The sequence below is a fragment of the Macrobrachium rosenbergii genome, chromosome 2 (genome assembly GCF_040412425.1).
Source record: "Macrobrachium rosenbergii isolate ZJJX-2024 chromosome 2, ASM4041242v1, whole genome shotgun sequence".
Classification (NCBI taxonomy): Eukaryota; Metazoa; Arthropoda; class Malacostraca; order Decapoda; family Palaemonidae; genus Macrobrachium; species Macrobrachium rosenbergii.
Genome location: NC_089742.1, coordinates 68,256,506 through 68,272,278, shown reverse-complemented (window position 1 = coordinate 68,272,278; position 15,773 = coordinate 68,256,506). Strand labels below are relative to the sequence as shown.

General features: G+C 40.0%; 1 protein-coding gene across 9 annotated transcripts in view; it reads left to right on the top strand.

Moving 5' to 3' along the window:
* LOC136848067 (transcription factor SOX-4-like) overlaps window positions 1-15,773 on the top strand; it is a 367,604-nt gene that overhangs the window by 296,743 nt on the left and 55,088 nt on the right. The gene's annotated exons all lie outside the window — the stretch shown is intronic.

Genomic DNA, 15,773 nt, shown 5'->3' with positions numbered 1-15,773 from the left:
CATTCAAAATTTAACATTACTCTGAAACTACGGTAGGGTTTGTGCTCTCATATATAAAAACTATTTTTGGACCATGTTTACTGAATTTGGCAGTCATTAAATTAATTTGAAATGTCTCCTCAGTCATATCTTTTGGCCTGTCACCAAGGCCAGCGCGTAGGTATAGGTAAAGTTCAGTGCTAAAAGGTAGATGTTGTGTTAGGCCGACAACCTATCGTAGTTGACAGTGACCAGTTAGCGAAATATGCGGTAGTCATGTCGTTGACACTTCCACAATAACTGCAATAAGTATACGGTTATGCTTATACTTATATTATTTTTTTATTTTATGCATCAAGCCCATATTTATCAGATCTACAGTAGCCTAATTCTCATCCTGCCCGTAAATAACAATGTTTATAACAAATGAGAAGTGGAATTTATCTTAAAATGACAGAATACCCTACCAGTGGAGAGTGGAATCGATCTCAAGACAGCTCGTACTGCAAGAGACCGTCGACCGTGCAGCTGTGATTGTGGCCTATGCAAGACTAGGAACAGTTTTGTTCGGAAGTAACGTTATGTATAAGTCTAGTCTTGGTATGGATTGCTCGCGCGCAAGATCAATACAAATTTAATATAGAGAAGGAAGGAAATGATAAACGCCCAGGGTAAAGTGCTATGTTTTAACAATAGATTTACTGATAATTGTTAATTTTTATACTTTCATCTTTATTTATATCCCATCATTATTGCCTGAAGTAAGTTTTTCCAGTCGGAATATCAGTGAGGACTGTGATATTTTAAAGTCTTAATTATGGCGTGAGAAGTAATTTGTCCATTATGGGCTAATGCATAAAAAATCTCTTATGTAGCCTAGTCCTTTTTATTCAGCAAACTCCAAATAGCATAGTAACAATTGGGCTATTTGCTGTAGATAATTTCCTTAACTCTAAAATCCGTACTGTCAGGTTGTGTTAGGTAGTCTTTCATCCATGAGGTTAATAGCCATTTGGACACTTTATATAGATCGCTTGATTTATTAAGTCGATATCTTTAGATACAGCTCCAACATGTATCGTATGTTGTGTAGAGAAGAAAGCAGCTACGTCTTGAAAGTTAAACCTTTCAGAATCCGGAGAGAGAGAGAGAGAGAACTTGGCATTTGTCTACCTTAGCTACAGAGAACTCACATGGTTCTAAACCTTCATGAGACTAGGGGAAGGTATGATTGGTGCACCAGAAAGGCCAGATTTAATGTACAGTACACGTTCATCGTCCTCTCATGCTGTAGTTAATCTCTCTCTCTCTCTCTCTCTCTCTCTCTCTCTCTCTCTCTCTCTCTCTCTGTAGTTTGCTGGAGTTGTTATTTTAGCTCTTCAACTGGTGGTTGTTATCCATATTTTGTAAGTGTAGCGGTTGTCCCATTGCTCATTTTCATTAAATCGTTATTTCCAGCATTACTTGGTCTTCGGTAGTTATTTGCCCATTGGATAACTTACGGAACATCTCATTTAATTTTCTATACGTGCAGCGAATCGTGTTTTAACAGATCTGATGGTTGACGCACAGAGATTTTTGTTATCGGTGAGAATCTGAAACACCTGTGATTAAGTAATATAATCAGAAAACAGTATTTAATGTTTTTATTGCATATGTACTTGATTGTCAAGTAATATAGAATAGGGTAGTATATGAGCTCTTTGCTGTTCAGTACAGCCATTGAAGAAGCGTATCTTCATGTAAAATTCAACATGAACAGGGTTTTATTTTTTGTTAGCGAAAACTGTTGAGATGTTCACGATGATCTCTTCTAGTAAGAAAATAAATGTTAAAAAAATCTTTCCTGTGTCTGTACATGCATAATGTCGATAAAATTTTAGCGCCGTAGTCCCAGAGCCAATATGTTTATTTAATTATTTATTTCAGCACCAGTTATTTTCATTGAACGTACGTTAACAAGAATGAGTGTGTGTATCCATTTGCGTTAATATGGTTGATTAGTTGGGTGGTGTGCAGCTAATTGAAAAGCAAAAGTGTCCTCGATTGACAAGTAGACTTAGACTAACCTGTGTTCTGCTAGGTCGCAGTAGGCTACACAAGCAACCTGTCATGGCAGAGGCCCATGTGTAATAAACGAAAAGTTTATTTTATTAAATATCGATTATCCTCGTATTTTCACGAGAGTGATTATGCAAGAAAAGGAGTCTGACAACATTTGATGTTTTGAGTTAAATGTGTTTTGACTTTTCAGAAAGCACTATTGTTAGTTGCTGAAGTGTTTTTTAAGCACATTACTCCCACCTAAGATATGATGATGCTTGATTAGGTATAAACCTCAAAATGTAGGTTTAGTCTATAAATCCCGGCTTTAGTAAGATAATATCGTGCTTGTTAAGCGTAGTAACAAGATGCTGATTAGGCCTACTTGCATAGAAACAGCCGAGCGGTTCTTAGCCTATATTTTGATCTCTCTTACTGCCCCCCACAACAGCGGCACTAATTTATAGCCTAACAATTCTGGCGTTCCTTATCTCTTGTAGTGAATGAGCCTTATGAATGATTGTCTGGTTGATAAGCTTTCTGTATAGGCCTAGGCCTTTCGGTCTCTTGCCTGCAGTTACGAGAGACTTTTAACTTGGGATACACAATAGCCTCAGGCGGCCTGTAGGCCTAGACCGAGGAAATGACCAGCTGATTGTAGTTAAACGTCCTGGAGTTTGATTTGAATATGAAAAGCTTCGGACAAGGGAGATAATGGAGAGGCCGAAATAATTTGTTTTTTTTTTTATTTACCCATGTATTTTTGTCAGCAGGAAACATTCAATTTAATGGCGAGTCAGTTCACTGCCCTTTTATGTATATTACTAACGTTGATCCACTAAGTTCACCAAATATCTGGTTTTCCGGTTTTAGTCTGATGTTACATATTATTCATTGAATAACCAAAAGTTAGGTGGAACGGTAGATTGGGTTACTCAAGACGTTCGTTATCCTTACGCATGGCAGCTGTTCTCTGCACCAGAAGAATTGTGAACACAGCCAAGGCGACCTATTTAACGTAGAACCTTGATGGAGATAGTAGAAGGAATTTGCCGTTCATTTGCACATACACTTCACGTCTATTGATTTTGAGAATTACTTGTTCGTTAAGTGTGAGAACACGGCAATGGAGAGGGAGAATGAGGTAAGGTTAACTCATCCTTGCTTCCCCAAGTATTCATAGCTTACCAGTGCATTAATGTGCCTCTTCTGGTAAGAGATGTTCCATGTAAAAAAAAAAAAGTTATTGTAAAGTGGTAACGTCAACGTTGCCTGTTTATATAAAATGAACTGCGATTGTTTTAATAACTGTATCTAGGTCTTACGCATTCTGTTGGTTGTTGCTAAGTTGAGTTTGAAATAAGTTCCAACCTCATCGTGATGGTGGAATCTCTTTTAAAACGATTAATTTTTATCATCACTGTACCCTGATTTGAATTAGTTTTTTCATCCCGTTGAAGTGTAATTGATGTCTAGTTCAAGTATGGTGTTTAAGAACCGTCGTCTTGTGCATGTATATATATATATATATATATATATATATATATATATATATATATTGTGTGTATGAATATATAGCCTATGTGTGTGTGTCTGGCTGTCTATTTTTTCTTCTCTGCCCCTCGATTTTTATTGTTGTATTGTCTGTCTTCCTAGACTCTCGCTCGCTCGCTTATTTTTGAAGCCTCTCCAAAAATAGAAGTGTTATCAAACAGGTAATTTTGTGTGGAATGAGCGTCTATTAATGTTTTTCCCCGTCTGTGTTTTATATACTGAGAAAGGGAAGCGCTAATGTAGGTCGTCAAGGGTCATTTGTCTTTGATAAATGCCTGGTGATGTTGATTCCTGCTCTTAGAGAGAGAGAGAGAGAGAGAGAGAGAGAGAGAGAATTGTTTCTTCCTGAGCGATGAGACAGGAAAGGGTCTCCTTTGTTTATTGACAGGCAAAGAAGACGGAAAAGTACGGAAAGTTTTTTTTTTTTTTCCATCTCCGTTCTAGTTTTAGTAGAAAGGGTTGATTTTATGTTCTAGTTAAGGGTTTTCTAATCTGTATACAACTATCTCTAGGCTTGGACATAGACTCGATATTAGTTGTTCCCTTAACTTTTTTTTCAGAAAGGGGCGCGCGCGCGCACACGCACGCACGCACGCACGCACACGAGTACTGGAAAGGGTACTTTACGCTATTCTAAGGCTGTAAACCAATCGTCATGCTATTTGTTTGTTTGCTGTCTATCTTAGCTGGACGAGAACGGTTTACTTTGAGTAGAACTAAAGGTAAATGTTGAGGAGGATGTTAGCCTCGTTAATAGTTAGCAGTAGCCTTTCCGTGAGTTTATATTTGTCTGTCTGTCGACAAGAAATACTGGACACAGACCTCCATCAGCCCCACCATTCTCTTTTCTCGTGATGACCAGAAAAGCAGGAAAAACTGGTAGTCCATGTGGTACTCTTCCCTGGCGGCCAGCACGAAATGGAGAGATTAAATGTTTTATCTTTTTTGTTTGTGTTTACCCCCAACTTTGTCTTGGTTTGTCAGGTTTATCATGCACAGAATTTTCTAAGAAGAATTTTGTTCGTATGTGTGTTTTATTCAACACAGATGGCTAGATCCTATCCTGACTTTTTTTTCGTGAAAAATCGATATCCCAAGATACCGATAAACTATGGATTTATCTTAAAATTGTTATCATTCAGATTTTTTTATTTGGAATTTTGCAGCCCGGCAAAGCCCAATGTACATGAAACCAGGTCAGCCATATGTTGTTGATTTTTAATAGCCAGTCAAGAACGTATTTAAGAAGTACAGTATTTTAACGTTTAGGGGTAACAAACAAGGATAACTCACAAATGTCTACCCTGTACCTGATAGACCAAACCTGTGTTGACTACTGTACATCCTAGATTAAACATTCAAGTTTGAATCGCCATCTCTTGAGGTTTCGTATTTCATTAGCATTATGTAATTTAATAGAGATATTTGAAGATCACATAGGGTGCACCTGCGGACACTGGGGAGTCTCTCTCTCTCTCTCTCTCTCTCTCTCTCTCTCTCTCTCTCTCTCTCTCTCTCTCTCTCACACACACACACACACACACACTGTATGTATAATGTCACTCTCGTGTTTGGATTAAGCATACACGGATCTTCCATGTTGTACTTACATTGGTGTTTTATTATAATTTCATCGGGTTCCCAGTATTAATAGTTCAAATATTATTGTTTAGCAAGAATGTTATAGTCTAACTGTTCCTTGACTAACAGACCAAGTATAATGGTGAACACTGAGTATTTGCATCCCTCTCCTTGGCTGGTGCGTGATGCAAAAGGTAGTGGTGTCAACCCTGGTAGACCAGGGTGTGGTGGAGAGCACGCTGATGGTGATGTCCTTGGTTGCTGGGGATAATGGTTCTCCCTCTGGTTAGTGGTAGGGTGCTGATGGAGGAGAGCGAGAGAGAGAGAGAGAGAAGCAGGGAGGGACGATCGGTGGTAGGCAGCAACATGAGGAGCAGAAGCACCAACACCACCACCACCAGCAGCTGGCGAATTGAGAGAGAGAGAGAGAGATCCACGTGACCGGTCTCGCGACACTCAGCTGAAAGAGAAAAGTTATGTTGGTGGTTTCTTTGGCGAAGACGCTTACACAGATATATATGTATATATATTATATATAAATACAAATGTTCGTTCGTTTCCTTGGCCAATATACTGAAAGTAAACATATCACCATATTGGATTTCTAAAAAGGTAATCACTGGTACGTTCTTGCCCTAATTTTTAAAAGTTATTTTGGTATTCAAAATTGTGATTCATTTGATAGAGGGATGATGATGTACGTACATTATGTTCCCGTTTGCTAAGCATAAGCCCAGCCGTTCCGCCTGGCTGAATTCGTGGAGTGGTAGGGAATGGAGCTCTGTTCGAGCACCGATATTTACTTCGCCAGACAGTCATGACGTATGGTCTCTCATGTTATGGCATGCTACTGCCGGTTGAAATAGGATGATGCCGATGGTCAAGAGGCTCACTCACCAAATCATGAGAGAGAGAGAGAGAGAGAGAGAGAGAACGAACTTGTTGCAGCAGGTTCTGTGTTTTGCCCTCCAGGTCCACTCGGAAGTCACGTGTGGTGGAGACTGTGCAAAGCAGCATCTAGTCTTGCCTTTTGCAGTCGTTACTCTTGTTTTACTTGTTTTACAGTACACTACACACACTATATATATATATATATATATATATATATATATATATATATATATATATATATGTATATATATATATATATTATATACATATCGGGTGTATATGTATGTATACAGTATATATTTATGAGCTACTGTTGACACTTCGTGTTTGTAAAACGTAATATTATCACAGCACAGAAAATTGCTGCATGTGAAATTTAATGAACGGACAGCCACTGAGGAAAGGCCTCTCCAGAGCCATCATCCCTTTTTTGAGTTTAGGTTGCGTGTACCGAGAGCAAACGAAGATACAGTGAAATACTGAAAGGTAACCACACGACTTGGTGTATTGTGTTGATATTGTAACACTTAATTGTACTGGTGTGTTTTCAACATTCTAATCTACGGGCATTGCGCGCGATTTCTCACGTTGAATATTGGCTGCCATTCATGCACTTCTCATTACTAGTCTGAAATACTTATTCCCAGCTTTACAGTTAGCTTTATAACAATATTACGGCCTTGGCCGCTACCCACCGATTTCTTATTCCTTTTGTTCGGCTCAGTAACGCATGGGAATTGGGTCGTTTACTGATATTTAAAAAGGTATAGGCATTTTTTCATCATTCCCTAGATCTGAAAAGGTATTTCCGCTGAATCGCAGTATACTGTATAGTGCCTGTTAGAAGGCAAATTCGTTGGGAGTCAGATACCAGCGGCATTGAGGGAGCATAAATCTTATTCAGATAAGTATGCAAACTCCAGTTTTACTGCCTGTAACCAGTGTGTCCGACGTAGTATTTATGTCCATGCAGTTCTCAAATTTAGTTTTAAAGAAATTGCGTTTGGAAGAACTTGTAAGAAAATCTACGGGATGGACTCACGGTTTCGCTAAAATAGATAGAGTTACGTTTGATGCAACTGGAGACTCATGTTGCGTATGCAAAGATTATGATTTATTTGCTCCTCTCTCTCTCTCTCTCTCTCTCTCTCTCTCTCTCTCTCTCTCTCTCTCTCTCTCTCTCTCTCTCTCAGAAGACACGCTGTGACATTCTGTATGAGCAAGAGAGGGAGAAGTATAGATGTGCACATCATGACGTCCCCTACAGCAATGGTATACGAAAGTTGTTTTTTAATATTATCCCGGTCCCCAATTCTGCTAATCTTCCAGTCTTTCCTTTTGGGATTATGCGCGTCCCATTCGTTATCGAAGTGTGTCCCTCTCCCTCATCCCAACATTTAAAGCTCACATTCTCCCTCCCCTCTCCTCCCAACCAGACACACGAATCCCAATGGCTTTAGTGGACCCCGACCTTTTCCGAGTCTCACCCTTCCCTCAACCCTGCTTATGCCATGGTCCCTCTTTCATCTTTTCCACTTTCGTTCCCGTTGAATTAGTTCCTCTCTCTCTCTCTCTCTCTCTCTCTCTCTCTCTCTCTCTCTCTCTCTCTCTCTCTCTCTCTCTCTCTCTCTCAGCGGTTGCCCTTACCTTCTGGCATTTAATCATTTATCCTTTGGTTGTCACCCGTTGGTCATACATTTGCCAATGTAACGTTGCCAGTAAGTGACCCTTCTTGCATTTTCGGTACAACACTTTCCTTGGTTTTTATAGTTTTAGTACAAAAGCCGACCAAACGGCAACTTGGTGCCCTTGTGCTTCCAAGGCCTAGTGGCGACGAAAATTGAAGCAAATTTTGACATTTTTTATGCTTTTTAGGTCACCTTTGTGTCGTAGGTATCCCTTTTGATTTTCATGTCTTTGCGTTATTTTTTTCTTTCCTTTTATCTCTCTGGACTCATTTCCGCTGACCATATTTGTATGGCTTAGTTGTGGGAGATTGCCTCCCCCCCCATTAATGAGTTTATAGCCTGATAATGTCATATCCCCCCTCTTTCACCCCACCCCTCGTTCTCCCCACGTAAAATCAGGATCGCCTTTGTTGGCCCCGATGGTATCTCTACACATTAAACTTGTGGTTGATGCCTTGTTCTTATCGCTTTCTGCTCTTGTCCACACACATATATAGTTTCTCTCTCTCTCTCTCTCTCTCTCTCTCTCTCTCTCTCTCTCTCTCTCTCTCTCTCTCTCTCTCTCTCGGTTTTGTTTGCTGCATATTTTTCCATGAACTCCCATTTTTGAAGCTTAGACTGAAACATTCTTGATAAAGTTAAAGGTGAGACTACCGGAAAACATCTGTAATCCTTGTATCTTATCTGTTTGCCCTGTGACCATAAACAGCACCTCACCTTTGCAGAATGACTTTGGCTACTTTAGTGAAATTGCAAATGTGTTTAAGGGAGTGTTTCAATGGCGTTAGAAAGAGAGGAAAATCAGTTTCTTGAATTATGGCAGACGTGACGATTCTTGCTGTTTTCTTTGCCATAATTTATAGCCTTTTCAGATCCCTGTCCTTCAGATTACAAAAAAAAAAAAATTATGTAGGAATAGCCGTAAATCAAACAAGTTTATGGTGATTGGGCGTCGAAAGCTTTCCTGCTCATTTAGAGATAATGTGAATAAACTTTTAGTTTTAGTTTTGAAAAACAGCGCTCAAGTATTCGTCAGTTTCTCTCCCATTAATGTTGGTGCTTTTATCCTTACTTTTTTCGCCATTATTTCTCGCCTAGTCATCCACAGGGAGCTTCTCCCGATAAGTCTTAACCCAAGAAGCTGAGAGCTCCCCGCCCCATTTAATCTTACCCCGGGGGCTTTTCCCTATTATTCTTCCCAGGAGAGTCCCCCCCCCAGTTCATTTATGGCCGAGATTCTCAGGCCCTTTTGTCTGGGAATGGAGACTTCATTTCGGTGTGCCAATCGCCAACTGTTGGAAGTGGTTCATATTCCACGGCAGTCGGTATTTCGTATTATTGAAGGATTCCGCAATTTAGAAGTGAATACGATACTTAGAAACTGAACGTCCATATAGTAGACAGAGCGGTCTCGGCTTGTGTCTTATGGATAATATATACATTTCATCGCACTCACATTACCATTATGCTCACCAGTATCTCCCTGCACTGCCCTCCTCCTTCCTTTTCCTCCCTCAGCTCATTGGTATGTCGCCCTTGTAGCACGGAAGAGATACACGGAAATATATGTGGGTGGAGCCTCGCGCGCCATGGGACTGTAAGGGAAGAAGACGTCTGGAGGTGCTGGTTGGGGGTCTTGCTTTAGGTGACTGGTGGTAGGGCAACATGTGGGTATGGTGGGTGAAGGAAGGGTTGGGCGAAAGTTTCACGGAGGATTATATAGGTGAGCGGGACTCGGGGATAGCTGGGCTGATGAGGGGATAGGTGTAAACGAGTCTTCGCAGATTGAGCAAACCATCGAAGCTTCGGGGAGGTGGTTGGAGCGGTTTTCGCATTTTAATGCAGTAAATTGGTAGTATACGTGATTATTAAAGAAGAAAATTTAGCCTAATTGGTCCAGACCCAGAATAGAAGTTGATATTGCGGAGGATAGTGGAAGTGTCTCTTCCAGCTTCCTTTCCCCTTTCTGCTGATAGTCACGATATAGCCCCAAGCTTAGGGTTTTTTTTTTTTTGCTGGAGGGGTAGTGGGGTTTGGGTAGAGGAATCCTCATATCCTCGACTTCCCTCCTACTTCTACCTATCCCCCCACCGATCCCCAGCTAACTTATCTTTAAGCCATTAAGGTTGTAAAGGGAGGCTGCGAGAACCTTGAATGGCTCCGAGTTAAATATTCCAAGAGATGCAGCGACCTGATAACACCTCCCCTCTCCCTCACCCTTTCTCTCGGCTTCTTCCCGCCCGTCCCTCCCCTCTTTCCAAAGAGTTCCTTCTTCAGCAGTTTTGGGGAAGATGAGTCTTCTTGAGAAGGGGTAGGAGGAGGAGGAGGAGAAGGAAGAGGTGGCGGTGGTATGAGGCAGGCAGAGGGAACGAAGATTTCGTAGGCACCTGAGGGAGGCTGTCGTCATTGCCTCGTGGTATCGTGTTCTTAAAAGTATGGCCATGCGTCGCCTCTTCTTCAGATCTGGAAAGAGGGAGGAAGTACCAAAGAGGCCGTTATCACACACAGGTCGAATTGGGTGAAAGGTGTTAGTCAGAGTATTCCGAGAAAGGATTGACCAGCAAGATAGCCGCGCGCAGGCGTGATTCAATGGGAGATTTGAACGTCAGGGCCGGGGTTAAATCATAATGATCCGAGATTCTCGACACTGTCCGCATAGCTACTAAGAGTTCTATTTCGTTGGCCAGGGATAAAATTAACTGCAAAAATTGTTATATTTCTTGAAGAGAATTACTCAATGATATTTAATTGTAGTTTACATTTATGAAAGTGCACTGTCCATCTTCCGGTGTTTGTTAGTAGAAACATGACGTACTCGTACCCTTTCGTATTTTAGTTGTTAGGTGTCAAAATTTCCAGATGTCAGGCTATTAAGATATTAATGTTTAATTGAAAATACTTTTAATGTGTGAATTTGTACAAATTGATGTTGAATAAGGTTTGTCCCTTAAGATATACATGTCACTTTAATCTGTACCAAATCGTTAATAAGCTATTAGGTTAATACCGGTTTATCGTAAGTTTCCTCCTTTGCAGAGGTTTACCAATTTAATTATGACGAGTAAAATAAAATTGCTACCTATGTCAAAATTCCAGTAAACAATGCTGATGTTACAGAAGCAGTTTCGTCCAATTTTATTCAAATTGTAATGAAAATACAGTATTATAACCAGTACATGATACGTAAATTATTCTTATCAGCACAGTAATGAATTAATATCATTGCATAATGCTTCTCCCTTTTCCCGCGATTCGGGCTACCATCCCACCCACCCCCAACCCCCGCCTACGTTGGACCTCCATCGTCGACCCCATCTCCACCCTATTTCCTCCCTCACCCCTCCCCCTCACCCCTCCCCCACACCAACCAACCCATACGTCCTCCAGCAGTTGTTCTTCACCAACCTCCTCCTGTTCCTCCTCCTCCTCCCCCCTCCTCCACCACCACCTCCTTCTTCCTTTTAGCCTCATAAGGTATGAGGCCATGGCCTCTCTTAACTGGCCACCGCCCTCTCCCCATCCACCCACCATTATCCTCTCGCGCCCACGTAGGTGGGATATAAATGACCATTCTTTTGACCTCCGGAGGAGATGTACCTTTTGGTAGTATGCATCTACCTGGTCTGAATATTATTCGTATTATTCACTGTAGCCAGAATTGCATGCCATTTATTTATAGAAGCGTGACAGTTGAAGAATCGACACCCCCGAACTTTTAAAAGTTTGCATTCAAGCTTACTACCTTCGGAGTCCTAAACTGAGCATCACTACGCTTGAAGATCCGTTGCTTGTGGTTCTGGTCGTATTTTTTAAAAATACTCATCACCATATCACCCCAGTAGCCCTTGGTCTTGTAGGCTATTCGCTTAAATGTTGGCATAACATTGCCACTAGTACAAAACATTAAGGTCCTTATGCTAATATTTTAGCAACTACGTTATTACGATTATAAATGGAACCATCGATGAAAGACACTTTCGTTCCTCGTCATACTAGTGGTTTCTTGAGGATTCTTGTGCAACAGAAAAAACGGACGGTCAGTTACATATATCAGATATATTTATCTGTTGGCATTTGTTCATGTCGGCTAAAATCATATCACCAGCATACCATCGCGCAGAAGTCTGTGTGTGTGTTTGTCCCTTCAGTCTCGGCAAGATTGTTGACTTATTTACAAGGACGTGTCTCTGTGTTCTGCCGTGTTTTACCGTTAAGGCATTTGTATTGTTTTAGCGTGTTGACCATGTCCCTGTCGTGGCAAGTTAAGTTCTCCTTTTCCTTTGTTGAGGCATGTAAAAACCCCTGAAGTAGGCTAGGCCTAGAAGGAAGAACCCGGTGATGTTGAAATATGCACGTAAGAAAGTGTTGCAAGGGAAATGAGTTTTTTTTTCAAAGTGAACAACTTTTTTTCTTGGTAAACGATGTAAATGACTGATGAAAGTTTTGAATTAATGCGGATGTTACGATCGACATCATCGAGGGTCATATTTGTTAAGGTTCATGTTATACTGAAGTGTTTATGTGGAACCGGGCATATTAGAGCAAAAGTTGGACATAGCGGTCTAACTTTGGGCTCAAAAACTATTTAACCGAAGTGGGGCAAGCTGACTTGGGTGAATAATAGGTGATTTAAAGAATTGTGCTTGTAATGAGGAACCAATTGGTTATGTGTTACCATATGTGTGAGTTAAAGAAGTGTTTGAGTGAAGTGGGCCATTTGGATTCAGTGATTGTCATCAGTTTGATTTTATGGAACTGTTCAAGTGACGTGGAGCAAGAAGGTGGGTACAACGATTAAGATGTAAGGAAATGTTCAAGTAAAGTGTAGATGGACATCAGTGATTAGAGTGTGAAGTAATGTGAAGCAAATTGGAGGTTTTGAGTTATTCCAAAGAGCGTTTATGTGAAGAGGATCAAATTATTCTGTCCCTTTTCCTGTAAATTCCTCTCTTCCGTGACAAAGTGAAGCCAAACAATACATTTTTTTCTTATTATTAAAACACCTTGCACCTATGAGGTTTGATTGACTCGGGCAAGTGTCATCTAGCATTGATGAATAATTAATGTAGGTGGTTATCGGTTAACAAGTAATAAGTAAGCTGCATACGTTGTCGTGTTTATCAATTATAAAATAAAAGCTCTGGTTCTTCAAGCAATGACCGTGTTGCAGAGGAGTTGAGAAGTAACGTTGGAAGTGAAGTGTAGACTGAAAATATGTTGTATATTTTAATATATTGTAGTTTTATCGAGTTACATCGCGTAGCTGACGTTACGGCCCCTTTACTCCACATTTTTCTGTGGTATTATAAAGGGCTACGGAATCATGGGTTTGTCGAATCCATATGTTGCTTTGAAATTTTATCTCAGGGAGAGTAATCTTTACAAGCTGGTGGACATCGGTGAAATTAGCATGAAAATGCAAAATATCGCTGGAGAAAAAAAATGTTGCAGTTTCCAGTGTGCGCGCGCGTGCGTGCGTGCGTGCGTGTGGTGCGCGCGCACATAATGTGTATAGTATATGGACACAAGAAAATTAAGCAGTCGAGTCCAAGAATATGTTTTACAGTAAGGCATTTTCAGTGCTTGAAAAATCCTGGAGTGAAGACGAAAGATCTTTTGCACTACATTAGTTGTATTTCATCGAGTCCATATGTTCGTACAAGCTGGTATACATACATACATTATGTAATTGTGCGTGCATTTGCAAGCGCGCAAGTCGGCATACTGCATATAGTCTTGGCCATTACAATACATTTTGTTAAGTATGTAGTTATTCACTTTAAGTATGAGATTTACTTGGAACCTAAAATCGTCGTGCCTGAGAAAATAAAATAATTAAATCCCATTTAAGTCATGATAGCACGCAGCATGCTCTTGCAGTGTTGCTTGCAAGAGCAGTTGTATCACAGCAGCATCACGTGGACCGGGCCTGTGCAGGCTAATGCAGATTGATTAAACTTCAACATCGTTACCTGTAAGCCAGGCCCGGAAACGCCGGTGCCTATATTTCCAGAACAGAGGAAATTACAGACCATCCCGAGCCACTCTCTGGATTCTTTTTCCTGTGGGGAACAAATCTATAAAGAATTGTGTTGTTTCTGAGATTTGTACGTTTTTCGGAAGTCATTTGTCATAGCATTTTGTCATCTTGGTATTGTAGTTTGTACAGTTTCCGTTGTATTTTTTTATTCATATATTGCGCTGAATTGAAGCAAGTATTGTTTTAACATTTTGGATTCCTATCAGCAGGGTACGTTTATTTTAAGAAACAGTACTCATACGCATAACGGTTTTGGATGGAATGACAAAATTAAATATGTGGTGTATTGGAAGTTGGTCTTTGGTTTGAAAAAAAGTTTTGTCGTTATAGGTTTTTGATAGTTGAAAGTGAACCTCTTTGTATTCTGTAGAACAATGAAAACTTAGGTAATAACCACCTTCATATTATTTGAGTGCAAGGCTGTAACTGAGCATTTGGAAAGCATACATAGTATCGATGAACGCCAGGTTCTTGTGCTGTTTAATACCAGCCTACCTGTCCCGTTATCTTTACAAATGGTTATCTAGTAGATGATCTCTGATGTGGGAGGTTCTTTTGTAGATTTATGATCAAACATGGAGTGTTGACAAAATGTTTTTTTCTAAATCCTGCTTTACAGCTTGCCAGAGTTTTCTTCAAGGATTTTACAGTTGTCAAAATCCTATTCAATTCCTTTTAAGGGGTATGCAAGACCAGGGCGTTTCCAGTTTGACAAGGGCTTTTATCACATCAATTTTTGTGTCAAGACCAAGTCTCTGAATGCACCCCTCGCCTCGAAAAGGGGTTATGTCACTATTTTTTTGGCGCTGCAGGTTGGACCAGAAATGTTTGGCTTAGAGAATGAATCATTACCAAGATAGAAACATATGTTATTGACTGGGGTGTTTGAATCTAACTACTGAAACACTTACAAGGAGCGAGTGTTTTTATTGTCTCATCAAACTTTTTTCATTTGTGTATTTTCAGACAAATTTATTATTTTTAATTTAGTAATATAGTTTCAATTGGTGTCTTGAGTCCTCAAGTTAATTATGTCGCTTTAGGTATCTTAACCCATTAGGCTACATCGGTGTTGGTTGACAAACTCAATCCTTGTGAGGAGCACAAGGGATGTAAAAAGGTCAAAGTTCAAGTCAAGGTCTCAGTTAATCGTCAGATTGGCTGATGAAAATCCTTTCAGAAATTTGGCTATCAAGGGTTGTTGGTGTTGTAGGCCCATTGTGATTTGAGTTGTTTTAAAATGCCGTATTGCGATAACGCTTGGTGACTTATTCTAGAAAACCCAGTTAATATATATATATATATATATATATATATATATATATATATATATATATATATATATATATATATATATATATATATATATATATATATATACTGCTGGTTTGGGCCCAGTATGATAGTATTTTTATTGAAGAGACATTTCTCTACCTATTTTCGTTAGGACACATGTAGAATTGAGTATTTTACTCAACTTTTGAACGTATGTTTTGAATTTAAATTTTCCTTTTTAGTTTTCCGTAAAAGAAAACTGTGCCGGCTTTATCTGTCCGTCCGCACTTTTTCTGTCCGCCCTCAGATCTTAAAAACTACTGAGGCTAGAGGGCTGCAAATTGGCATGTTTATCATCCACCCTCCAATCAACAAACATACCAAATTGCAGCACTCTAGCCTCAGTAGTTTTTATTTTATTTAAGGCTAAAGTTAACCATAATCGTGCCTCTGGCAAGGCTATATGATAGGCCACCACCGGGCCGTGGTTAAAGTTTCATGGGCCGCGACTCATACAGCATTATACCGAGACCACCAAAATATAGATTTATTTTCGGTGGCCTTGATTATACGCTGTAGCGGCTGTACAGAAAACTTTCTTCGGTGCATTTTTTACTTTCTTTTTGACGAATTCTGTATGTAGCCTATTGTGGCCTCCAACTTTCCTATCCCGTGTGCTGTTAACATAGCAACATTGTAGGAAACAGTACCGATAATGACTA